This window comes from Pseudophryne corroboree, chromosome 6 (genome assembly GCF_028390025.1).
Source record: "Pseudophryne corroboree isolate aPseCor3 chromosome 6, aPseCor3.hap2, whole genome shotgun sequence".
NCBI classification, from domain to species: domain Eukaryota; kingdom Metazoa; phylum Chordata; class Amphibia; order Anura; family Myobatrachidae; genus Pseudophryne; species Pseudophryne corroboree.
This window is the reverse complement of record NC_086449.1, coordinates 69,879,261-69,904,158: the sequence shown is the minus strand read 5'-3', so window position 1 is coordinate 69,904,158 and position 24,898 is coordinate 69,879,261. Positions and strand designations below refer to the sequence as shown.

Here is a 24,898-nt window from a genome sequence, read left to right as displayed (position 1 = left end):
CCAGAAAAGGAAACCTGGTTGCCATAGAAACGAACGTCAACAGGAAACGAGAGGTGGAGCTACATACTACGGGACTGAGTGGAACAATCATTAAAACAGGGTCCAGCTGCGGTCGCCGAAAGGTGATTGGCCACAGGACTTTTAAATAGATTTTTTTTCCAGCAGCACAATAAATCACTTTTGCACCTTGACAAAGACCTCTGTAAGAGGTTGAAACGCGTTGGTGGATACAGGACTGTGAGCTGAGGAGTGCCGGAGGACTGACCAGTGCAGTGCAGCGAGGTATAGGGGATTTCCGGGTTCCCCTGTTTTTGAACTGCTTTAGCAGTTCAAATTACTCTGGTAATTTTCCATTGCTTCTCTCAATTCAGTCCATGCCATTGAGCCATTTAAACTATTGCTGCTATTTTTTATGCCAAATATGGGATGTTTTTAATCAATGTCTATTGTTACTGTATTGTACTTTGTTTTATGGATGATTAAAACTGTACGTCACTATATATTATATTTTCTTTTGTATGGCATCCATATGAGCTTAACAAACACTTCTGGGAGCCTAGTGTGACGGCGACCTTACCAAGAAGCGCAGGATAAGTCCCCTTCAATTGTTTTCCTTTTTGGATGATGGGGATATGTTTGGGGGGACTGCATATCTTACACAAGTGCAGTTAATGATAGAGGCCATTACAGTTATGTGTGAGCATTTCTGATACAGCGCCTGAGCAGGTTGAGGAGGCTTCCTTCACTAATAAGGGAACTTCGCTAACTTTCCCTGCGTCAAAGGCTTTATATGCTATGTTTGAAACAGCATGGGTTGATATTGCGAAATACCAGATCCCTAAGAGGATCCAGGTGGTTTTTCCTTTCCCTGCGGAGCAAAGGACTGAGTAGGAAACCCGACCGGTATTGCAGCTGGCTGACCGTAAGATTGATAATACGCTCCGATCAGTGTGCACAGCTTCAGGGGCGATGTCAAGTCCCACTATTGCCAGTACATGCATTGCCAAGTCCTTGGTAAAGTGATCAGGCACGTTACTTGAGGATTTGGATAAAATGGACAAAAATGATGTTAAATTGTTTTCTCTGACGTACTAGTGGATGCTGGGAACTCCGTAAGGACCATGGGGAATAGACGGCTCCGCAGGAGACTGGGCACATCTAAAGAAAGATTTAGGACTATCTGGTGTGCACTGGCTCCTCCCCCTATGACACTCCTCCACTTAGATTTCTGTGCCCGGCCGAGCTGGATGCCCACTAGGGGCTCTCCTGAGCTCCTAGGAAGAAAGAATATGTTAGTTTTTTTATTTTCAGTGAGACCTGCTGGCAACAGGCTCACTGCACCGAGGGACTAAGGGGAGAAGAAGCGAACCTACCTAAGTGGGGGTAGCTTGTGCTTCTTGGGCTACTGGACACCATTAGCTCCAGAGGGATCGAACACAGGACCCGACCTCGTCGTCCGTTCCCGGAGCCGCGCCGCCGTCCCCCTTACAGAGCCAGAAGCAAGAAGGTGGTCTGGAAAATCTTCTGTCTTCTCCAAGGTAGCGCACAGCACTGCAGCTGTGCGCCATTGCTCCTCATGCACACCACACACTGCGGTCACTGATGGGTGCAGGGGGGTGGGGGGGGGGGGGGGGGCCCTGAGCAGCAATATTAACACCTTGGCTGGCAAACTGACACCATATATAGCCCCTGGGGCTATATAGGTGTTTATTAACCCCTGCCAGCGCTTTTACAATAGCGCGAGAAAGCCCGCCGAAAAAGGGGCGGATCCTTCTCCCTCAGCACACTGACGCCATTTTCCCTCACAGCTCCGCTGGAAGGATCGCTCCCTGGCTCTCCCCTGCAGTCCTGCACTACAGAAAGGGTTAAAAAGAGAGGGGTGCACAAATTAGGCGCAGTATAACTAGATTATGCAGCTATAAGGGGAAAACGCGTTTTATAGGTGATATCCCTGTGATATATAGCGCTCTGGTGTGTGCTGGCATCCTCTCCCTCTGTCTCCCCAAAGAGCTTTGTGGGGTCATGTCTTCTGTAAGAGCATTCCCTGTGTCTGCTGTGTGTCGGTACTGTTGTGTCGACAGGTATGAGGAGGAAAATGATGTGGAGGCGGAGCAAATGCCTGTGAATGTGATGTCACCCCCTGTGTGGTTGACACCTGTGTGGTTGGACTTATGGAAGGAATTACGTGAAAGTGTTAACTCCTTACACAAAAGGTTGACGACATAGAACAGCCGGCTACTCAGCTTGTGCCTGTTCCAGCGTCTCAAATGTCATCGGGGGCTCTAAAACGCCCGCTACCTCAGATGGCAGACACAGATGTCGACACGGATACCGACTCCAGTGTCGACGCTGATGAGACTAGTGTACCCTCCAAATAGGTCCACCCGTTACATGATTGAGGCAATGAAAAATGTATTACACATTTCTGATAATACCCCAGGTACCACATAAAAGGGTATTATGTTTGGTGAGAGAACTACCAGTAGTTTTTCCTGCAGCTGAGAAATTAAATGAGGTGTGTGATGAAGTGTGGTCTTCCCCCGATAAGAAATTGATAATTTCTAAACGGTTATTGGCAGCGTACCCTTTCCCGCCAGAGGATAGGTCATGTTGGGAAACACCCCCTAGGGTAGATACAGCGCTTACACGCTTATCAAAAAAGGTGGCACTACCGTCTCCGGATACGGCCGCCCTGAAGGAACCTGCTGATAGAAAGCAGGAGGTTACCCTAAAAGATATATTCACACACTTGGGCATTATATTGCGACCAGCCATTGCTTCGGCATGGATGTGCAGTGCTCCCGCTGCGTGGTCAGATTCCCTGTCGGATAATATTGATACTATGGATAGGGACAATATTTTGCTGACAATAGAGCATATAAAAGACGCAGTCTTATACATGCGTGATGCACAGAGGGATATTTGCCGGCTGGCATAAAAAATAAGCGCTATGTCCATTGCCGCCAGACGGGGGTTATGGACTCGGCAATGGTCAGGCGATGCCGACTCGAATCGGCACATGGAAGTTTGCCCTATAAGGGGGTAGAACTGTTTGGGGATGGTCTTTCAGACCTCCTTTCCACAGCTACTGCTGGAAAATCGACTTTTTTGCCACAGGCTACCCCACAACAAAAGAAAGCACCGTATTATCAGGTACAGTCCTTTCGGCCCCAGAAAAGCAAGAGGGCTAGAGGCTCATCCTTTCTGCCGAGAGGCAAAGGTAGAGGGAAAAGCTGCAGCACACAGCTAGTTCCCAAGAGCAGAAGTCCTCCTCTGCGTCCGGTAAGTCCACAGCATGACGCTGGGGCTGCTCAGGCGACCCGGGTACGGTGGGGGCCCGTCTCAGAAATTTCAGCGCCCAGTGGGGGCTCTCACATGGATCCCTGGGTCCTTCAAGTAGTATCTCAGGGGTACAGGCTGGAGTTCGAGACGTTCTTCCCCCTGCCGTTTCCTAAAATCTGCCTTACCGGCAACTCCCTCGGCCAGGGAGGCGGTGTTGGTGGCTATTCAACACTATAATCCCAACAAGTGATTGTCAAGGTGCCCCTCCTTCAGCAAGGAAGGGGTTACTATTTCACAATGTTTGTGGTACCCAAACAGGACGGTAAGGTGAGACCCATTTTAAAATTAAAATCCTTGAGTTCAAGATGGAATCGCTCAGGCGGTTATTGCGAGCCTGGACGAGGGGGATTACAGGGTCTCCCTGGACATCAAGGATGCGTACCTGCATGTCCCCATTTACCCTCCTCACCAGGAGTACCTCAGATGTGTGGTACAGAACTGTCACTATCAGTTCCAGACACTGCCGTTTGGGTTATCCGCGGCACCGAGGGTCTTTACCAAGGTAATGGCCGAAATGATACTCCTTCGCAAGAAAGGAGTTTTAATTATCCCGTAATTGGACGATCTCCTGATAAAGGCGAGGTCCAAGGAACAGTTGGTAGTGGGGGTAGCACTTTCTCGGGAAGTGCTGCAACAGCACGGCTGGATTCTCTATATTCCAAAGTCACAGCTGGTCCCGGCGACACATCTTCTGTTCCAGGGAATGATTCTGGAAACAGACCAGAAAAAAGTTTCTTCCAAGTGGAAAAAGCAGAGGAGTTGTCATCTCTAGTCAGAAACCTCCTAAAACCAGGACAGGTGTCGGTACATCAAGGCACACGAGTCCTGGGAAAAATGGTAGCTTCGTACAAAGCAAATCCATTCGGAAGGTTCCACGCAAGGACTTTCCAGTGGGACCTGCGGGTGAAATGGTCCGGGTCCTATCTCCAGATGCAGCAGCGGATAACCCGGTCGGCAAGGACCAGGGTGTCGCTGCCAGGGTGGCTGCAGAGGGCTCATCTACTAGATGGCCGCAGATTCGGAAGTCCTGGGGACCACGGATGCCAGCCTTCGGGGCTGGGGTGCAGCCACACAGTGAAGAAATTTCCAAGGACTGGTCAAATCAGGTGATTTCACTTCACATAAATATTCTGGAGTTAAGAGCCATTTACTATGCTCTAAGCCAAGCAAGGCCCCTGCTCCAAAAACCAGCCGGTACTGTTCCAATCAGACAACAACACGGCGGTCGCCCATGTAAACAGACAGGGCGGCACAAGAAGCAGGAGGGCAATGGCAGAAGCCACAAGCATTCTCCGTTGGGCGAAAAATCATGTGTTGGCACTGGCAGCAGTGTTCAGTCCGGGAGTGGACAACGGGGAAGCAGACTTCCTCAGCAGGCACGACCTCCACCCAGGAGAATGGGGACTTCATCCAGAAGTCTTCCAAATGCTGGTAAACCGTTGGGAAAGACCACAGGTGGACATGATGGCGTCCCGCCTCAACAAAAAGGCTACAAAGATATTGCGTCAGGTCAAGGGACCCTCAGGCGATCGCTGTGGACGCTCTAGTAACACCGTGGGTGTACCAGTCGGTTTGTGTGTTCCCTCCCCTTTCCTCTCATACCCAAGGTACTGAGGATAATAAGCAGGAAGGATGTCACTAAAAAACATTATCACCGCTTGGCGGTAATATGTTGCTTGGTGTGAGGCCAGAAAGGCCCCTACGGAGGAATTTCAACTGGGTCGATTCCTGAATTTCCTGCAAGCAGGGGTGACATTGGGGTCCATTAAGGTCCAGGTTTCGGCTCTGTCGATTTCTTCCAGAAAGAACTGGCTTCACTGCCTGAAGTTCAGACGTTGTAAAGGGAGTGCTGCATATTCAGCCCCTTTTGTGCCCCCTGTGGCACCTTGGGATTTCAACGTGGTGTTGTTTCCTAAAATCACATTGGTTGAACCACTTAAACCGTGGATTTAAAAATGTCTCGCATGGAAAGTGGTCATGTTATTGGCCTTGGCTTCGGCCAGGCGTGTGTCAGAATTGGCGGCTTTGTCATGTAAAAGCCCTTACCTGACTTTCCATATGGATAGGGCAGAGTTGAGGAAGGTGTATCAGCTTTTCACTTGAACCAACCTATTGTGGTTCCTGCGGCTTCTAGGGACTTGGAGGATTCCAAGTTACTGAATGTAGTCAGGGCCCTGAAAATTTATGTTCCAGGACGGCTGGAGTCAGGAAAACTGACTCGCTGTTTATCCTGTATGCACCCAACAAGCTGGGTGCTCCTGCTTCTAAGCAGACTATTGCGCGCTGGAATTGTAGCACTATTCAGTTTACGCATTCTGCGGTGGGACTACCGCAGCCTAAATCTGTAAAAGCCCATTCCACAAGGAAGGTGGGATCATCTTGGGCGGCTGCCCGAGGGGTCTCGGCTTTACAACTTTGCCGGGCTGCTACTTTGGTCAGGGGCAAACACGTTTACAAAATTTTACAAATTTGATACCCTGGCTGAGGAGGACCTGGAGTTCTCTCATTCGGTGCTGCAGAGTCATCCACACTCTCCCGCCCGTTTGGGAGCTTTGGTATAATCCCCATGGTCCTTACGAAGTTCCCAGCATCCACTAGGACGTCAGAGAAAATAAGATTTTACTCACCGGTAATTCTATTTCTCGTAGTCCGTAGTGGATGCTGGGCGCCCATCCCAAGTGCGGATTGTCTGCAATACTGGTACATAGTTATTGTTACACAAATCGGGTTGTTATGGCGAGCCATCTGTTCAGAGGCTCCGTTGTTATCATACGGTTATCCGGGGGTTCATATCACAAGTTATACGGTGTGATTGGTGTGGCTGGTATGAGTCTTACCCGGGATTCAAAATCCTTCCTTATTGTGTCAGCTCTTCCGGGCACAGTGTCCTAACTGAGGCTTGGAGGAGGGTCATAGGGGGAGGAGCCAGTGCACACCAGATAGTCTTAAATCTTTCTTTAGATGAGCCCAGTCTCCTGCGGAGCCGTCTATTCCCCCATGGTCCTTAGGAAGTTCCCAGCATCCACTACGGACTACGAGAAATAGATTTACCGGTGAGTAAAATCTTATTTTTGCGTGACATTCAGGGTTTGGCAGGTTTTCTGGCTGAATCCATGAAGGAACTGGGTTCCATGTCTGCAGGAATTTCTTCCATGTCTGTCTCGGCTCGTCGTGGACTGTGGCTATGTCGGTGGTCTGCCGACGCAGAATCCAGGAGAAGTGTGGAGAGCCTACGCTACACAGGTCGGGCTCACTTTGGGGAAGCGCTAGATGCGTGGATCTCCACAGCTACAGTGGGTAAGTCACCCTTTCTTCCCTCAGCTACGCCTGCTCTGAAGAAACCGTTTTCTTCAACTGCATCACAGCCCTGTGGGGCTGCCAAACCAGAGAAGCCAGGCCATCCAGCACCTCCTTTCGGGGAGGTATGCCCAAGAACACCTGCTGCTGCAGGTTCCCGGGAACAGAAGCCTGCTTCAGGTGCACTAAAGTCCTCCGCATGACTGTGTACTGCACGCCCCAGCGGTGGAGCCGGTGGGAGCACAGCTCAGATGTTTGTCATGTCTGGGTGTCGTCCGGCCTGGATCCTCGGGTGCAATATATTGTGTCTCAGGGATACAGGCTGGTATTTTATTTCTCTCCTCGCCGATTTTCAATTCAGACCTGCCAGCTCTGCTGGCAGGCAAGACGCCGTCCAGACGTTGGTGGAGACACAGGTTCTTGTGCCAGTACCACCTCATATGCAAAACAAAGATTTCTATTCGAACCTTTTCAGATACCGAAACCGGATGGTTTGGTCAGACCCACTCTAAACCTAAAAAAAAACCTTTTCTGAGGGAGTGCAAGTTCAAAATGGAGTCCGTAAGGGCAGTAATATCAGGAGAAGGGGTTTTCCTGGTATCCCTGGATACCGAGGTTGCATAACCCCACATTCTGTGTTGGCCGTCCGCGTCAAGCAATTCTCAGATTAGCTCTGTTGAACTGTCATTTCCAGTTCCAGGACCTGCCATTCGGCCTCTCCACAGCACCGAGGGTATTCACGAAGGTGATGGCAAGGATGATGGTTCTCCTCCGCACACAAGGGGTGAACATGATTCTATATCTGGACTTTCTGCTGATAAAGGCATCGTCCAAGTAGAAGCTGTTGCGGTCCATTGCTCTCACGACCCATCTACTCAGTCCACGTTTTTAGATTCTGAACATTCCCAAATCACTTTGGAACCATCCAGGAGGTTGTCCTTTCTGGGATTGATCCTCGACATGGAAGTGTTGAGGGTTTTTCTCGACGAGAAACAGCATCGATCCGGGATGTCCTGAAGACTTCCCGGGTGTGTGTCCGTCACTGCAGTTGCCTTCTGGGGAAGATGGTGGCCTCTTACGAGACCCTCCATATGGAAGGTTTCCTGCTAGGGTTTTCCTGCTGGATCTCCTGAGTAAGTGGTCAGGATCTCATCTGCATGCACCTGAGAATTCATCTGTCGCCAAAAGCCAAGATTTCACTCCTCTGGTGGCTCCAATTAACTCACCTTCTGGAGGGCCGCAGGTTCAGGATTCAGGACTGGATCCTTCTAACCATGGATGCAAGCCTCCGGAGCTGGGGCGTAGTCACTCAAGGGGAGACCTTCCAAGGAAGGTGGTCAATTCTGGAGGTCTGTCTACCGATCAACATTCTGGAATTAAGAGCAGTTTACAACTGTCTTTTTCAGCGGCCCGTCTTCTAAATAATCGGGCCATTCAAGTGCCGTCAGACACCGTAACAAGAGTTACGGAACGAAGAGCAGAGCTGCAATGTTAGAGTTGGCAAGAGTCCTCCTCTGGGCAGAAAAACGCGCGTTGGCGCTGTCGGCAATCTTCGTTCCGGGAGTGGACAACTGGGAAGCAGACTTCCTCAGCAGACACGATCTCCTACCAGTAGAGTGGGGTATCCATCCGGAGGTGTTCAAGGAAATAACAGACCTTTGGGGATTACCACAAATAGACATGATGGCCTCTCGTCTCAACAAGAAGCTTTGGCGTTATTGTTCCAGGTCGAGGGACCCACAGACAGTGGCAGTGGATACCCTGGTATCTCTGTGGGTGTTCCAGTCAGTGTACGTCTTTCCACCGGAGCTCATCCTTAGAATCCTAAAGCTCATAAGGAGAACAAGGGTTCAAGCGATCCTCATTGCTCCAGACTGGCCGAGAAGGGCTTGGTACGCGGACCTTCTGGATCTACTACGAGAAGAGCCGAGGCCTCTTCTTTTGAGAGGACCTGCTGCAGCAGGGGCCGTTCGCCTATCAAGACTTACCACGGCTACGTTTGACGGCATGGAGGTTGAACGCCTGATACTAGCTCTGAAGGGCATTCCGAACAAGGTTGTTTCTACCCTGATGCAGGCTAGGAAAGGAGTAGAGTTTAAATGTTACCATCGTATTTGGAAAAAATGTGTCTTGCTGTTAGTCAGACGTTTCCTACAGTGGAGTTTCAACTGGGACGATTTCTCCTCTTTCTGCAAGCAGGTGTGGATATGGGCCTGAGGTTGGGATCCGTAAAGGTCCAGATTTCGGTCCTATCCATTTTCTTCCAGAAGCAATTGGCTGCCCTCCCTGAGGTTCAGACCTTTTTGAGAGGAGTCCTGCACATCCAACCTCCCTTTGTATCGCCTACGGCGCCATGGGATCTTAATGTGGTGTTATAGTTTCTCCAGTCTGACTGGTTTGAGGTCAAGTTTCTTACGTGGAAGGCTCTCACTTTGTTGGCCTTTGCTTCTGCTAGACGTGTGTCGGAGTTGGGGGCTTTGTCATGTAAAAGCCTGTACTTGATCTTCCATGAAGATAGAGCTGAGCTTCGGACACGTCCGCAATTACTTCCGAAGGTTGTCGGCATTTCATATCAACCAACCTATCGTGGTGCCAGTTGCTACTGACTCCTCAATTTTGTCTAAGTCCTTGGATGTTGTAAGGGCTCTGAAAATCTATGTGAGGAGGACTGCTCGTCACAGAAAATTGGACGCTCTGTTTGTCCTGTATGATCCCAAGAAAATTGGGTGTCCTGCTTCTAAGCAGACGATCTCTTGCTCGGTCAGGTTCACTATCCAGCATGCTTATTCTACGGCTGGATTGCCGTGTCCAAAATCTGTTAAGGTGGGATCTTCCTGGGCGGCTGCCCGGGGTGTCTTGGCCTTACAACTTTGCCGAGCAGCTACTTGGTCAGGGTCGAACACGTTTGCTAAGTTATACAAGTTCAATACTTTGGCCTCTGATGACATGAAGTTTGGTCAAGCAGTTCTGCAGGAGCCTGCGCGCTCTCCCTCCCGTTCTGGGTGCTTTGGTACATCCCCATGGTACTAATGTGGACCCCAGCATCGTCTAGGACGTAAGAAACAATACGATTTTAATTACATACCAGTGAATCCTTTTCTTGTAGTCCGTAGAGGATGCTGGGTGCCTGCCCAGCGTTTTGTTTTTCTGCAGTTATCTAGTTCAGTACTAGTTAGCTTGATGTGCCTTGTATGTGTGAGCTGGTATGAATCTCGCCACTATCTATATTAAATCCTTCTCTCGAAGATGTCCGTCTCCTCTGGCACAGTTTCTAGACTGTCTGGTAGGAGGGGCATAGAGGGAGGAGCCAGCCCACACTCTCAAACTCTTAGTGCCAATGGCTCCTGGTGGACCAGTCTATACCCCATGGTACTAATGCAGACCCCAGCATCCTCTACCGACTACAAGAAAAGGATTTACCGGTAGGTAATATCCTATTTTCTCTTACGTCCTTGAGGATACTGGGGGTCCACAGTACCATGGGGTATAGACTGGTCCACTAGGAGCCATGGGCACTATAGAAACTTGATTACGAGTACTGGCTCCTCCATGTTCCTCCTACCAGACTCTGTTTAGAAAATGTGCCCTGAGGAGCCGGCCACGCTTGGGGAAGCTCCTAAAGGGAGTTCTGCATTTATTTTCGGTTTGTTTTCAAGGTGGTCTGGTTGGCACCAGACTGCCTGCTTCGTGGGACTTAGGGGACGTAACGGCCTAATGGTCCCGTTCCACACTGACAGGACATAGATACTGAGGGACCTATTCGCAAGCCCCACCACGGCGACAGTACAGTCCCACACGCTGACACCCCTAACAGAGCCAGAACTTAGAGTGGTGAGTAGATGGCAGGCGTCCTGGTTAGCGGGTCGTTGCCGGTAATGGCGGCATGAGGGTAGGAGCGCAGCGCTAACAGGCTGCGGCTCCAGGCTTCAGAAACATTACTTGTTCCGCTGTGAGGGGCGCAATGAAGCCACAACTATACTTACACTGGCACTATGTTTACAGGGTTTCTAACCCACTGTAAACCACATATATAACCTAAGCCAATATAAAAAAAAACCCGGGAAGACTGCGTGCCATTACGGGGATGGGGCTTCACTTAAAGGGTATTCAGCGGCTTACCAGCACCATTTTCCCTCTGCAGCTCACTGAACAGCCTGACAGACACACAGCTCCTCCACAAAGACTCCAGATTACCTCAGCGGTACCAGGTCGTCATAGCAAGTGGGGGTGGGAGTAGTGTAAGAATACTAGTACCCTATTAAGGTATTTAGTCTGCGACCCAGCTGAGCTCAGCTTTAGATAGAAGGGCGCTGTGCTCTCTCATACTCTGTATCCCCCTAGAAGGGCTCTGTTTGGGTAAACTGGGCTTAACTTTCGTGTGTGTGTATTTTCACATTGCAATGGCAGGCAAGGAGTGTGTTTCATGCACTGCAGAGTGCTTTTCTTCCCCAGGGGGATCACTACAATGTACTCGGGGTAGTACACATTCTCTGATTAGTATATCCGAACCAGTATGGTTGTATTCTCTAAAAGGGATGATTTCAGATTTTTCTAATAAATTATCCCATACTGAGAAAGAGACACTACAGTTAAGAAAGTCTATGGATGACCTGGTGAATAGAGTTTCAGGTCCCATGCCTGCATCTCATGCCCCTGCCATTTGTCCACAAAAGCGTACACTGGCCCACATCTTGCAGACTGACACATGATGATGCGTCAGACCCAGAGGAGGGTGAGGTGGACTTAGGTGGGGGGGATGTTTTCCTTGTTACAGGGACACAGGCCCTGATAGAAGCTATTAGGGATGTCCTGCACATCAAAGATGACCGTGACAGGAGCAGCTGAAGAATCTTATTTCTCTGACGTCCTAGTGGATGCTGGGGACTCCATAAGGACCATGGGGAATAGACTGGCTCCGCAGGAGACTGGGCACTCTAAAAGAAAAGCTTAGGTACTATCTGGTGTGCACTGGCTCCTCCCTCTATGCCCCTCCTCCAGACCTCAGTTAGAATCTGTACCCGGCCAGAGCTGGGTGCTCCTAGTGGGCTCTCCTGAGCCTGCTAGTTAAAGAAAGTATTTGTTAGGGTTTTTATTTTCAGTGAGCTTCTGCTGGCAACAGACTCACTGCTACGTGGGACCGAGGGGAGAGAAGCAAACGTACCTGATCACAGCTAGGTTGCGCTTCTAAGGCTACTGGACACCATTAGCTCCAGAGGGTTCGAACACAGGAAGCTGTCCGTTCCCGGAGCCGCGCCACCGTCCCCCTCGCAGAGCCAGAAGATCAGAAGCTGGAAGACGGTCAAATCGGCATTTGAAGACTCCTGTCTTCATTTTAAGGTAGCGCACCGCACCGCAGCTGTGCGCCATTGCTCCCACTGCACACCACACACTCCGGTTACTGTAGGGTGCAGGGCGCTGGTGGGGGGGCGCCCTGGGCAGCAATTAGAGTACCTTTGGCAAAATCTACACATAATACAGTCTGGTACTGTATATGTGAAAAATCCCTCGCCATTTTCCTGTCAGACAGCGGTAGAAGCCCGCCGCTGAGGGGGGCGGGGCCTTCTTCCTCAACGCGCCAGCGCCATTTTTCTTCACAGCTCCGCTGTAAGGACGCTCCCCAGGCTCTCCCCTGCAGCCTCCTGGAATCTAGAAGGGTAAAAAGAGAGGGGCGGCACATAAATTTAAGCACAAAAGGTGTTTATTAAGCAGCTATTGGGAAATCACTTCTTGTTGTGTATATCCCTGTGTTATATAGCACTGTGGTGTGTGCTGGCATAATCTTTCTCTGTCTCCCCAAAGACCTTGTGGGGTCCTGTCCTCCGTCTGAGCATTCCCGGTGTGTGTGCTGTGTGTCGGTACGGCTGTGTCGACATGTTTGAGGAGGGTTACGTGGAGGCGGAGCAAGGGCAGATAGATGTGGTGTCGGTGCCGACCCCTGATTGGATGGTTATGTGGAAGGTCTTAAATGACAATGTAAACTCATTACACAAAAGGTTTGATGATATTGCTGCCAGGGGACAGCCGGGCACTCAACCCGGGCCTGCCCAGGCGCCTCAGAGGCCGGCAGGGTCTCAAAAACGCCCACTATCTCAATTGGTTGACACGGATGCCGACACGTAGTCCGACTCCAGTGTCGACGATGATGAGGCACAATTACAGCCTAAAATGACCAAGGCCATCCGATACATGATTATTGCAATGAAAAATGTATTACACATTTCAGAGGTTGACCCTGTCCCTGACAAGAGGGTGAATATGTTTGGGGAGAAAAAGCAGCCAGTGACTTTTCCCCCTTCACATGAATTAAATGAGTTATGTGAAGAAGCTAGGTCTTCCCCTGATAAGAAAGTGGTGATTCCCAAAAGAATACTAATGGCGTACCCTTTCCCGCCAACGGATAGGTTACATTGGGAATCCTCCCCTAGGGTAGACAAGGCCCTGATGCGCTTATCTAAGAGGGTGGCCTTGCCGTCTCCGGATACGGCCGCCTTTAAAAGAGCCTGTGGATAGGAAGCAGGAAGGTATCCTGAAGTCAGTGTATACACACTCTGGTACTCTGAGACCGGCTATTGCTTCAGCCTGGATGTGCAGTGCTGTAGCAGCATGGACAGATACTTTGTCGGAGGGGTTAGATACCCTGGACAGGGATACCGTATTGCTAACCCTTGGCTATATTAAATACGTTGTCTTGTATATGCGGGATGCCCAGAGGGACATTTGCCTGCTGGGCTCTAGAATAAATGCAATGTCCATTTCTGCCAGGCGGGTCTTATGGACTCTGCAATGGACAGGGGATGCCGACTCTAAAAAACACATGGAGGTTTTGCCTTATAAGGGTGAGGAGTTGTTTGGGGACGGTCTCTCGGACCTCGTATCCACAGCAACAGCTGGAAAGTCAACTTTCTTGCCACAGGTTTCCTCACAGCCTAAGAAAGCACCGTATTACCAAATGCAGTCCTTTCGTTCTCAAAAAAGCAAGAAGGTCAGAGGGGCGTCCTTTCTTGCTAGAGGCAGGGGTAGAGGAAAGAAGCTGCACCATGCAGCCAGTTCCCAGAAACAAAAGTCCTCCCTGGCTTCCACTAAGTCCACTGCATGACGCTGGGGCTCCACAGGCGGTGGGGGCGCGTCTCCGACACTTCAGCAATCAGTGGGTTCGCTCACAGGTGGATCCTTGGGCTATACAGATTGTGTCGCAGGGATACAAGCTGGAGTTCGAGGTGACCCCCCTTCACCGTTACCTAAAATCTGCCTTGCCGGCTTCTCCCACGGAGAGGGAGGTAGTCCTGGCGGCAATTCACAAGCTGTACCTCCAGCAAGTGATAATGGTACCCCCCCCCCCCCCCCCCCCTTCAGCAGGGAAAGGGTTACTATTCCACACTGTTCGTGGTACCGAAACCGGACGGTTCAGTAAGACCCATTCTAAATTTAAAATCCTTGAACATTTAAATGAAAAAATTCAAGTTCAAAATGGAATCGCTCAGAGCGGTCATTGCAAGCCTGGAAGAGGGGGATTTTATGGTATCTCTGGACATCAAGGATGCTTACTTGCATGTCCCCATTTATCCACCTCACCAGGAGTACCTCAGGTTTGTGGTACAGGACTGTCATTACCAGTTCCAGACGTTGCCGTTTGCCCTGTCCACGGCACCGAGAATATTTACCAAGGTAATGGCGGAAATGATGGTACTCCTTCGGAAGCAAGGAGTTAGTTATCCCGTACTTGGACGATCTCCTCATAAAGGCGAGGTCCAGGGAGCAGTTGTTGATCAGCGTAGCACACTCTCAGGAAGTGTTGCTACGGCACGGCTGGATTCTGAATATTCCAAAGTCGCAGCTGGGTCCTACGACGCGTCTGCCCTTCCTGGGTATGATTCTGGACACAGAACAGAGGAAGGTGTTTCTCCCGGAGGAAAAGGCTCAGGAGTTAGTGACTCTGGTCAGAGACCTCCTGAAACCAAAACAGGTATCGGTGCACCACTGCACGCGAGTACTGGGAAAGATGGTGGCGTCATACGAAGCCATTCCCTTCGTCAGGTTCCATGCCAGGATCTTTAGTGGGATCTGTTGGACAAGTGGTCCGGATCGCATCTTCAGATGCATCGGCTGATCACCCTGTCCCCGAGGGCCAGGGTGTCTCTTCTGTGGTGGCTGCAGAGTGCTCATCTTCTTCAGGGCCGCAGGTTCGGCATACAGGACTGGGTCCTGGTGACCACGGATGCAAGCCTCCGGATTGGGGGCAGTCACTCAAGGAAGAAACTTCCAGGGCCTGTGGTCAAGTCAGGAGACTTGTCTGCACATAAACATACTGGAATTAAGGGCCATATATAATGCCCTGAGTCAAGCGGAGCCCTGTTTCAAGACCAACCAGTGCTGATTCAGTCAGACAACGTCACGGCAGTCTCTCATGTAAACCGCCAGGGCGGCAAAAGAAGCAGGGTGGCATTGGCGGAAGCCACAAGGATTCTGCGTTGGATGGAGAATCACGTGCAAGCACTGTCAGCGGTGTTCATTCCGGGAGTGGACAACTGGGAAGCAGACTTCCTCAGCAGGCACGACCTCCACCCGGTAGAGTGGGGATTTCATCAAGAAGTCTTCGAGCAGATTGTAATTCGGTGGGAACGGCCACAGGTGGACATGATGGCGTCCCGCCTAAACAAACAAAAAGCTAAAAAAATATTGCGCCAGGTCAAGGGACCCTCAGGCGATAGCTGTGGACGCACTAGTAACACCGTGGGTGTTCCAGTCGGTATGTGTTTCCTCCTCTTCCTCTCATACCCAAGGTGCTGAGAATAGTAAGAAAAAGTGGAGTGAGAACAATACTCATAGTTCTGGATTGGCCAAGACGGACTTGGTATCCAGAGCTAGAAGAGTTGATTACAGAGGACCCATGGCCTCTGCCTCTCAGACGGGACCTGTTGCAACAGGGACCCTGTCTGTTTCCAGACTTACCGCGGCTGCGTTTGACAGCATGGCGGTTGAACGCCGGATCCTAGCGGAAAAGGGTATACCGGATGAAGTAATTCCTACGCTTATGTGAGCTAGGAAGGATGTGACAGGAGTGCTGCATATTCAGCCTCCTTTTGTGCCACCAGTGGCACCTTGGGATCTTAACGTTGTGTTGGATTTCCTGAAATCCCACTGGTTTGTGCCACTTAAGACCGTGGAACTAAAATATCTCGCGTGGAAAGTGGTCATGCTATTGGCCTTAGTTTCGGCTAGGGGTGTGTCAGAATGGGCGGCTTTGTTATGTAAAAGCCCCTATCTGATCTTCCATATGGACAGGGCAGAATTGAGGACTCATCCCCAATTTCTCCCTAAGGTGGTGTCATCGTTTCATTTGAACCAACCTATTGTGGTACCTGCGGCTACTAGGGACTTGGAGGATTCCAAGTTGCTGGACGTAGTCCGGGCTTTGAAAATTTATGTTTCCAGAACGGCGGGAGTCAGAAAGTCTGACTCGCTGTTTATTCTGTATGCAGCCAACAAGGTTGGCGCTCCTGCTTCGAAGCAGACTATTGCTCGCTGGATCTGTAGCACGATTCAGCTGGCTCACTCTGCGGCTGATTTGCCGCATCCAAAATCAGTAAAAGCCCATTCCACAAGGAAGGTGGGCTCTTCTTGGGCGGCTGCCCGAGGGGTTTCTGCTTTACAGCTTTGCCGAGCTGCTACTTGGTCAGGTTCAAACACTTTTTTGCTAAGTTCTATAAGTTTGATACCCTGGCTGAGGAGGACTTTGAGTTTGCTCATTCGGTGCTGCAGTGTCATCCACACTCTCCCGCCCGTTTGGGAGCTTTGGTATAATCCCCATGGTCCTTACGGAGTCCCCAGCATCCACTAGGACGGTGGAGAAAATAAGAATTTACTCACCGGTAATTCTATTTCTCGTAGTCCGTAGTGGATGCTGGGCGCCCGTCCCAAGTGCGGACTTCCTCTGCAATACGTGTATATAGTTATTGCTTACTAAGGGGTTATTGTTATGAGCCATCCGTTGATTGAGGCTCAGTTGTTCATACTGTTAACTGGGTATGGTTATCACAAGTTGTACGGTGTGATTGGTGTGGCTGGTATGAGTCTTACCCTGGATTCCAAATCCTTTCCTTGTAGTGTCAGCTCTTCCTGGCACAGTTTCCCTAACTGAGGTCTGGAGGAGGGGCATAGAGGGAGGAGCCAGTGCAGACCAGATAGTACCTAATCTTTCTTTTAGAGTGCCCAGTCTCCTGCGGAGCCCGTCTATTCCCCATGGTCCTTACGGAGTCCCCAGCATCCACTACGGACTACGAGAAATAGAATTACCGGTGAATAAATTCTTATTTTTAATGTGAAAAAGAAATCCTCTGTTACTTTCCCTGCATCTCATGAATTAAATTCCCTATTTGAAGAAACTTGGGAAAATCCTGACAAGAAGTTTCAGATCCCTAAAAGGTTGGTTACATCCTTCCCTTTTCCTTAGGATGATAGGAAAAAATGGGAAAACCCACCGATTTGTTGATGCATCAGTTTCTAGTCTGTCCGGGGGGCAGCTTCCTTAAAAGACGCGGCTGACCGTAACATTGAGACCACTCTCAAATCTATGTACACAGCTGCGGGGGTAGCTCAGAGACCTACTATAGCTTATGCTTGTATCACAAGAGCCATTGCTAAATGGTCAGGTGACCTAATGGAGGGTTTAAATTCCTTACTCAAGGTGGAGGTTCTTTTACTCTTGCACTATATTCATGACTTTGCAAGTTTTATGGTTGAGTCTATAAGAGAGGAGCTTGCTAAAGGCACGTACCACGGCTATGGCTGTGTCGGCACGCAGGGGCTTATGGCTTCGTCAGTGGACTGGGACTGTGGATTCCAGAAAAGGTGTGGAAAGCCTACCATTCACAGGTGAGGCCCTGTTTGGAGATGAACTGGATATGTGGATATCCAAGGCTACGGCGGGTAAGTCTACATACCTTCCTTACGCAGCTCCTTCACCTAGGAAGACCTACTCGGCCACTACTTTGCAGTTATTTTGGACTGCAAAATTTAAAAATAAGACCAAAGGTTCTTCTACGCCCTTCAAAGGTTCAAACACTAAACCTAAGAAACCAGCAACTGCAGGTTCACATGAACAGCACTCAAGTTCTGCTTCCTCTAAGCCTTCAGCATAACTGTGGACCCCACTACCTGGAAGACAGGCAGGTGGGAGTCCATTTAAGAGATTTCAGTCAAGTCTGGGCGACATCATGCCAGGATCCCTGGGTCATAGAACTAATCACCCAAATCAGGCTTACAAGCTTCTCAACAGGCAGGTATAATTTTACAGGATGCAATCCAAAAACTGGTACAGACTCGAGTCATTGTTCCAGTTCCACCTCAGCTGCAGAACAAAGGTTGTTATGCCAACCTGTTTGTGGTTCTGAAACCGGACGGTTCGGTAAGGCCCATTCTAAACCTCAAGTCACTGAACCCTTATTTACGGGTGTTCAAATTCAAGATGGAGTCTCTGAGAGCGGTGATCTCGGTTCTGGAGGAAGGGGCATTCTTGGTGTATCTAGATATCAAGGATGCGTAGCTTCATATCCTGATCTGGCTGCCTCATCAGGCTTATCTAAGGTTTACATTGCAGGACGGCCACTACCAGTTCCAGGGCCACCATTTAGGCTCTCAATGGCACCGAGGGTGTTCACCAAGGTAATGGCAAAGATGATGTTCCTCCTCCGCAAACAGGAAGTGAACATAATTCCGTACCTGGGCGACCTGCTGAAAAAAAGCAGTCCAGGGAGAGGCTGTTAGACAACATTTCCCTTTCGACTCGACTACTCCAGGCGCACGGGTGGATTGTGAACCTGCCAAAATCTCACCTGGAACTGACGAGGAGGCTTCCGTTCCTGGGAATGATATTGGACACTGAAGCACAGATAGTATTCCTTCCATTGGAAAAGGCTTTGGTAATCCAGTCAATGGTGCGAGCTGTTCTAAAACCAGCCCGGATATTAGTGCATCTGTGCATTCGTCTTCTGGGGAAGATGGCCGTTTACGAGGCGCTGCATTATGGAAAGTTTCACGCAAAGCCCTTCCAGCTGGATCTGTTGTACAAATGGTCCGGATCGCATCTCCACATGCACCAGCGGAGGGCCGAAGGTTTGGGATTCAAAATTGGATTATGCTAACCACGGACGCAAGCCTCAGAGGTTGGGGAGCTATCACCCAAGGGGAACAGTTCCAAGGAAAGTCAAACCATTCTTCCGATCAACATTCTGAAGCTAAGGGCCATATAAAACAGTCTTCTACAGGCATCACATCTTCTACAATATCAAGCCTTTCAGGTTCAGTCGGACAATGTGAAGGCAGTGACGTACATAAACCTACAGAGCAGAACGAAGAGCAGAGCAGCAATGTTAGAGGTAACACGGTTTCTCCTCTGGACAGAAAGATATGCTGTGGCGTTGTCCGCAATCTTCATTCCGCGAGTAGATATCTGGGAAGCTGACTTCCTCAGCAGACACTATCTCCACCCCAGAGAGTGGGGCCTTCACCTGGAGGTGTTCGGGTGCTTGACACCGCAGGTCAACATGATGGCCTCTCTGCTCAACAAGAAGCTCAAGCGGTACTGTTCCAGGTCAAGAGACCCACAGACAGTGGCAGTGGACACTCTGGTGACTCCATGGGTCTATTAGAAAGTGTAGGTGTTTCCACCAGTTATTCAATTTGCTTTCAATTGAATTGATCCCTTTATTTCATTCCTCACACATCTTTATGCTTTAAATATATTATTGGTCTAGTTTTTATATATTATTTTAAAAGGAACTCATAAGTAAAATTGTATTCATAGTGCACTAAATATGACCATGCTTTTTTTTTTTTTTTTCTAATTATACAAGGTTTTCATAGTTGTCCAGGAGCTGCACCGCCTTTCAGCACATATAGAAACTTTGGTGGAATACATATTTTCTTGTTACATATAAAATATACTACTTTGGCAAAGGACCTCCATAATTACTTTCCTGTTTCCACCTCATTTTGAGAGTATATTACTCTGTATCAGGTTAGTATTTGTCCCATTTTATATACAGTCCTGAGACGCTCAGACTGAAACAAACGCAGGGCTGGCCTGAGCTTCATTTTTTGTTTTTGGTAAGCAAATTCATAGGGGGAGGGGGGGGGAGGAGAGAGGCAGCTCTCAAACATGAGCATGTGTTGAATAGTATCAGAGTATGAATATAATTCTAAAGCTATATGATTTAATCAAATAAAAAATAAAAAAGTACACACATAAAATGGATGCAATGAACAAATCTAGTTAACACATGTATAAAATGGTATTAGTCAATTTGATAGGTTAAAGAATGTAAAATCTTTCACTGGAGAAGTCCATTCCTATGGTTTCCCCTGTAATACAGTATATATCCAAATGGCAGTGGGTCATTTTTGAGGATGAAGGTCCAGTGAGGAGGTATAGTGGCCAGTTCACCGTTGGAGGAAATTGGGACTTCAGCAGGTCCCGTTTTGCATTAAGTCCTCATACACTGTGGTGTGAAAAGTCTTCCTTGTATGTGGATGGCTGGCTTCCTCTCAAGACTTGGCAAGTGCCACAATTGCCAGGGCATGGTTCGGTTCTTCTATTCCAGTGTCCTGACCATATAACTGGTTGCTCTGATGCATTTCGCTGTACTGGAACTGCCGTTTTTTTCAAAGGTTTAGAGTGGTGGTCCAGTTGTACAGTATGGGTCCCACGTCCTCACATGCAATGAGGCTACTGGCAGTCTGCAGTAGTTTGGTAGCGGGAAAGGGATGGCAATGGACTTGTGACCTCCATTTTGTGGGAGTTCCCAGGACAGTGTGTTTTCTGGCCTCAGTGGCGGAGCTGTGGCAGTCACTCTGTGTAATGAGGGTCACTCAGCTGGCCAATAATGTCGCAGGTGAGCCGATGCTGCAACCAGAGAGAGGCTAGAAGAAGGAAAGGGGCGGAGACTCTTTGAGGAAAAGGGGCACAATTAAAATAGAAGAGGAAGCAGAGACCCTCCTCTTGTCAGTAGTGACCAGCTCTGATCAAGGCAGTAGTCATGTGACCTGTTGGGTGACTCGGGATATGTTAAATCAGCCCCTATATGATCGTGGTTGCAGCCTCGATCATATAGGGGCTGCAACCCATAGCCTGCCAAGACCTGTCCCTCATAGGGGGGGGGGTTCAGGGAATTACACTGATCCCCTGCCCCCAGTACGAACGTGCCCGCACCTTCCTCACTGTGGCACCTTATTCAGCTGCGTACCCGCTGTAATGGTTCTGCGCATACATCAAGACGCATGCATTTTATACATCATGTTCCTTATACAATATAACATTTCTGCCATATAAATATATCTACCCTGGTAACCTTTACTCTTTTATATATAAATTTCTTACAGGACAATTGAGCAAGATACCCACTAAGAATATTAGAAGATGTTATGGAAAGGGACATTGTTCTCTGATCAAGCCAACTAAAGACGTCATTTCTTCCTACACTTCTGGAGGATTCACAAAAGATGCTCTCATTTTCTGGATAGAAGAAACTTTCTACAAATATTTTTCTTTCCATCTAATACATGATGAGTCTCACAGGAGCGAAACTACATGTGTGCTCTGAGTGTGACAAAAGCTTTACATATAAATCAAGGCTTCTTAATCACCAGAGGAATCATACACGCAAGAAGCCATTCACATGTTCTGAGTGCAGCAAATGTTTTCCCATTAAGTCACTTCTTGTTCTACATCAGAGGAGTCACACTGGAGAGAAGCCATATGTGTGCTCTGAGTGTGACAAAAGCTTTACACATAAATCATATCTTCTCAGACATTACAGTATTCACACAGGAGAGAAACCATTTACATGTTCTGAGTGCAGCAAGTCTTTTACTCGAACAGCAACTCTTTATATTCATCAAAGGAGTCACACAGGAGAGAAACCATTTACATGTTCTGAATGTAGCATGTGTTTTACCTCCAAGCCATATCTTCTTAGACATCAGATGACTCACACAGGAGCGAAACCATTTAAATGCTCTGAATGTAGCAAATATTTTTCCCATAAGGCTCCTCTTATTAAACACCAGAGGATTCACACAGGAGAGAAGCCATTTAAATGTTCTGAATGCAGCGATTGTTTTACCAATAAATCGCATCTTGTTAGTCATCAGATGACTCACACAGGAGAGAAACCATTTAAATGCTCTGAATGTAGCAAGTGTTTTTCCCGTCCGTTTCATCTCAATAGACATCAGAGGATTCACACAGGATAGAAACCATTTCATTACTTTGAATGTAGAAAGTGTTTTACCAATAAAATCACATCTTGTTCTACATCAGAGGAGTCACACAGGAGAGAAACCATTTACATGTTCTGAATGTAGCAAGTGTTTTTCCCGTATGTTTCATCTCTTTAGACATAACGAGTCATGGGAGTAAAAATGTTGAAATAGAAAGCCAGTACTTATCAGATGAGGAGTCTTTCTGAAATACTGAATGTTTTATGCGTTTCATAAGTCTGCTAACTTGTATCATGACAATATGTATTCCAGGGAAGCAATATTTGTTTTCTGAATATGGCAAGTGTTTATATAATCAGTTTTGATAAAGACAGGAGAGGTCTGACAACTGGGCTTGAGGGCATTTTCCCTCTGGGACAGTCTCATTATTAGGAGCTAGAATTGCAGTATAACAGACAATAGTGATGGCGGTGTTATTACTGAGATCTGTAATCTACAGCTGTACTGCTCACCCAGGTGCTGGGACTAGCAGATGGAAGCTTCCTATCCAGTAGTGAATACCAGGAGCTTCTCTAAGTACTGAGATTCCTTCGATGACGGGCAGAGCTTTAAGTCCTGTATATTTCTACAGGAACTCTGCACACTGGCATGTTTTATCTTACAGGTCTCATCTGGGGGTATGTTTACTAAAATGGGAGTTCTATTTAAGATGGGATGTTGCCCATAGCAACCAGTCAGATTCCAGGTGTTATCTTCTAGAAGGTGCTAAATAAATTAGAAGTAAAATCTGATTGGTTGCTACGGGCAACATCCCATTTTAAATAGAACGCCCATCTTAGTAAATTTACCCCCTGGTCTCTGATACCTCATTTTTCTTTCCCTTATACCTTTCTCTTACCTTATCTCCCTCTATTTAAAAAAAAAAAAAAAATGATATTGCAGAATGGTGCAATAAAGAAACTGGTCACCTGTTTCCCATAATAACTTATCCTTATAACCTATTTTAGCTTGCTGCCAGTAGCCTGCTAATAGCTGATATCTGGTTACTATGGGTTGTAGCACATTCTTGTTTTTCACACCATGCTATTAAATAAGTCCCTAGTAGACCAAATTGTGCACCAGGCTAATATTAAATATCTTTCATAATACATTCTTTTAAACTATTATCTCATAAAAAGTATACATAATACTATGATATAGTACATAATGATCTGTCCTGCTCGTAGACTAAAGGACATGTTCAAATAATAGCTGTAGTAACCATATATGTTGCTAGCAGCTGTCCTCATAACACTTGATGAATAAAAACTGATCTGGATTAATGTTTTCATTTTTAAATTGTAAAACTAAGGTTATTCTTTAATATTAAATAATTTTGTACATACTTGTCACTGTTGGGTTATTTGATTTCATCATAGTATATAAGTTGTAATACCTGTCATGTACCCAATGAATGTCTAAAGCTGGGTACACACTAGAGCATTAGTCTTCAACCTACAGCCCTCTTAGCACACCAGCGCCATTTTCTCTTCACAGCTCCGCTGGAAGGACGCACCCCAGGCTCTCCCCTGCAGTATCCAGGTACAAGAAGGGTTAAAAAAGAGGGGGCACATAAATTTAGGCGCAAAAGTCATAAAATCGGCAGCTATTGGGTAATCACTTATTATAGTGAGAATCCCTAGGTTATATAGCGCTGTGGTATGTGCTGGCATACTCTCTCTCTGTCTCCCCAAAGGCCTTTGTGGGGTCCTATCCTCAGAGCATTCCCTGTGTGTGTGCAGTGTGTCGGTACGGCTGTGTCGACATGTTTGAGGGTTACGTGGAGGCGGAGCAAGTGCAGATAAATGTGGTGTCGGGGCCGACACTAATTGGATGGATATGTGGAAGGTCTTAAATGATAATGTAGGCTCCTTACATAAAAGGTTTGATGACGCTGCAGCCTTGGGACAGTCGGGGTCTCAACCCGTGCCTGCCCAGGCGACTCAGAGGCCGTCAGGGTCTCATAAATGCCCACTATCTCAGATGGTTGACACAGATGCTGACACGGAGTCCGACTCCAGTGTCGACGATTATGAGGCACATTTACAGCCTAAGATGACCAAGGCCATCCGCTACATGATTATTGCAATGAAAGATGTATTGCACATTTTAGAGGTTAACCCTGTCCCTGACAAGAGGGTGTATATGTTTGGGGAGAAAAAGCAGGCAGTGACTTTTCCCCCTTCACATGAATTAAATGAATTATGTGAAGAAGCGTGGAGTTCCCCCGATAAAGTAGTGATTTCCAAAAAGCTACTGATGGCATACCCTTTCCCGCCAACGGACAGGTTACGTTGGGAATCCTCCCCTAGGGTAGACAAGGCGTTGACACGCTTATCTAAGAAGGTGGCCCTGCCGTCACAGGATACGGCCGCCCTAAAGGATGCTGCGGATAGGAAGCAAGAAAGTATCCTGAAATCAGTGTATACACACTCTGGTACTCTACTGAGACCAGCTATTGCTTCAGCCTGGATGTGTAGCGCTGTAGCTGCATGGACAGATACTCTGTCGGAGGACATAGATACCTTGGACAGGGATACGGTTTTGCTAACCCTGGGCCATATAAAAGACGCCGTCTGATATATGCGGGATGCCCAGAGGGACATTTGCCTGCTGGGCTCTAGAATAAATGCAATGTCCATTTCTGCCAGAAGGGTCTTATGGACTCGGCAATGGACAGGAGATGCCGATTCTAAAAAAACACATGGAGGTTTTGCCTTACCTCGTGTCCACAGCGACAGCTGGAAAGTCGACTTTCTTGCCTCAGGTTTCCTCAGCCTAAGAAAGCACCGTATTATCAAATGCAGTCCTTTCGTTCTCAGAGAAGCAAGAAGGTCAGAGGTGCATCCTTTCTTGCCAGAGGCAGGGGTAGAGGAAAGAAGCTGCACCATGCAGCCAGTTCCCAGGAACAAAAGTCCTCCCCGGCTTCCACTAAGTCTACCGCATGACGCTGGGGCTCCGCAGGCGGAGCCAGGTGCGTTTGGGGCGCGTCTCCGAAAATTCA

At 48.2% G+C, this 24,898-nt stretch overlaps 1 long non-coding RNA gene across 1 annotated transcript in view; it reads left to right on the top strand.

Moving 5' to 3' along the window:
- LOC134936173 (uncharacterized) overlaps positions 1–23,239 on the top strand; it is a 53,108-nt gene extending 29,869 nt beyond the window's left edge. Inside the window, exon 3 of the long non-coding RNA XR_010180471.1 lies at positions 21,016–23,239. This is a non-coding gene — a long non-coding RNA (uncharacterized LOC134936173). The remainder of the gene's footprint in view (positions 1–21,015) is intronic.
- The last annotated feature ends 1,659 nt before the right edge of the window (positions 23,240–24,898 follow it).